Raw genomic sequence first — 2591 nt, 5'->3', positions numbered from 1 at the left:
GAAGGAGAACTTTTCATGGCCGTCTCCCGGTTGATTATTATTATTCTATTGGCACGGGCGAACGCTGCTGAGTGGCGAAAGTGAAAGCGTTTCCTGTGTTATTGAACGTTTTGTGTTTCTTTCTCTTGATAGGGCCAAAATCACCGACTTCTTGTGTCCCCCTCTTCCATCCATCTCCTTGTGTGCTTCTGCCTCCTCAGCCCAAACTGTTTCAATAATATCCATCACCCTCACTCTGTTCAACTTTCATTCATCATTCGCTCTACACCCTTCACCCAACACCTCTGCTTCTCCTCTCGCTATCACTCCATCTAGCTCTCTCTCTCTCTTCTCTCTCTCTCTCTCTATCTTCTCTCTCTCTTTCTCACTCTCTCTCTCTCTCTCTAAACCCTCTCTCTCTCTCTCTCTCTCTCTATCTCTCTCTCTCCCCCCCCCCCCCAAACCCCCCCCACAAACCCTCCTCTATCCTCTCTCTCTCTCTCTCTCTCTCGCTCTCTCTCGCTCTCTCTCTCTCTCCCCCCTCTCTCTCTCTCGGTCTGAGTGTTGTGGGATTGACCTGGTCAAATGTCTACAGCAGGGCAGCCAATAGTTGGAATTCACCGTCTCTCTGTTCACCGGCGGATGACGGGACAGGCTAAATACAACAGAGCCCTGTCCGTCTGGTACTGTTCTAATCTCTCGCCATTTTCCCTCTCAACCTAATTATCTACAGGTCTTCTGTTGACGGTGTTGGCGGTTCATTTGCAAATGATTGTGGAGCGACCAAGAAGATGAAAAAAGGGTGTTGATGCTCTGAATGTTTAGGAAATAGTCGTTGTTGAAAGCTTATGTCATAAACACATATTTGTGAGCGACGTCTCCCCAAACCTGAACCAAACAAAATCAACCTGATTTTGGTACGTCCACTCAAATCCTCAGCCATGCGTTCATGAGCACAGAGAACCAGCCAAGGATTTTCTTCCTTCTAACTATCTGACACAGCAGGCCTCTCAGACAGCTCACTGCAGCGAAGCTCATGTTTTAGTCAAGGTGTGCCGTGCTTTAGTGTCTGCAGGTGGGAGGAAAGGGTGGGGGGGGGGGGGGGGGGTGGGTGGATGAAGGAATGGGACATGGGTCACCCAGAGGACAGGGCCACAGGGTAACCCGCTCTCTCTCAGACGACAATCGGCTCAGAGCCCGGCCCTGGGAACAGGAGCTGAAAAGGTGAACCAGGGGTCTGAATGCTGCAAATTGGCGAAAGCTCCCCAAGTACATTGCATGGCTGTGTTGGGCTGAAAAGGCATTTCATACACAGAGATTAACACCAGGGGGGGGGGGGGGGGGAAAGGGACGGTACTAAGGAGTGGGGAGGGAGGGGGGGGGGTTTAATCAAAGTGAAAGTCTTTGATGGGGGGATGGGGGGGACGCGTTAACCTTGGTGCCAATTAAGAGTGCCACTTGTTTTGGGTTCCAGTTTCAATCCTCCTCACAACACTGCTGCAGTAATCCTCTGACCCTGGCCTGGTATTTGAAAAGTAGCCCAACAAAGCAGCACACTCAAACAATACAGTAGTACATAATACGCAAATAATATGCACAATCGCCGATGCATTGTTAACACACAAGCACATTAACATAGGGAGCCATTTTCACTTTATTGACTTTTCTACCTTCCGCCCGTTTTAACCGTCATACTCTCTCCATGTTGACGCTGTTCCGTTCCGTCCCCCTGTTATGGGGGTCCATCGCTGTCTCCCGCTCAGCCCTCCTCTACGGCGAGCAGGTGACAAGGTGAGATGTCACGTCACAACGCCCAATTTCACGAGCGGGGAGAGAGCGGAGAAAACGAAGGCATTTATGCACGCTCTCGTAAAGTTTACGAGCTGAAGTCCATGTTACAGGAACCCTCAACCCTTCGCCGTTGTCACGTGGCAGCTTGACCAGGGATGTGTGGTCTCTTGCGGGGACCTGGCCGTGAAATAAGCCCTGAGGGTCGAAACCAAACCCCCCAGGTCTATGCTGGGCCTTTTCAGTTCCACCGGGGTTTCCCTTTTTGTTAGGCCAGTGGAGCAACAGGGAAGCGATCCAGAGACATCCCAAAAAGACCCGCAGACCTATGATGGAAGCGCCCTCATCATCCCTAGCCAAACGACTGTAGGTTTACAAGCAGGGGGCCCCGGAGAAAGGTCCGAGCTGCAGCTAGGCAGGAGTAAAGTCACGCAGGAACTCTGCACTCACAGGCCTCACCTGGTGCACATCTGCACCTCGGCTTGGGAGGGGCCCACATAATCAGATATGGAACAGGCTGATGAGGTCACAGCCGGCCTGTGATACTCTGTTTAGAAGGCCGGCGCTGTGAAAACACCCTCATTAATCTACTTGAAGCAGGCCGGATGGGAAAACCCACTTTATCCGAGGGGTCATATCACAGCGGACTACATGTGATGAGCAGACCACAGGTTATGGACGAGCCGATCGTTTTGAGGTGAAATGTGTGTAAAATATGAGCCATATGTAAAGGCGGGGTAACAGTTGAGAAAGAACAGGAATAAACAGGGGGTCGCAGAGAGTTGAACTCTGTAGAATAAAATAAAGGGTTTTCTTTTGCAGGG

The 2591-nt window shown here is 51.0% G+C and overlaps 1 pseudogene; it reads right to left on the bottom strand.

Moving 5' to 3' along the window:
* Positions 1-174, bottom strand: part of LOC130392791 (forkhead box protein E4-like) — a 1758-nt pseudogene extending 1584 nt beyond the window's left edge.
* Positions 175-2591: the final 2417 nt, after the last annotated feature.

The sequence above is a fragment of the Gadus chalcogrammus genome, chromosome 12 (genome assembly GCF_026213295.1).
Source record: "Gadus chalcogrammus isolate NIFS_2021 chromosome 12, NIFS_Gcha_1.0, whole genome shotgun sequence".
Taxonomy (NCBI): domain Eukaryota; kingdom Metazoa; phylum Chordata; class Actinopteri; order Gadiformes; family Gadidae; genus Gadus; species Gadus chalcogrammus.
This window is presented reverse-complemented; position numbering and strand designations above follow the sequence as displayed.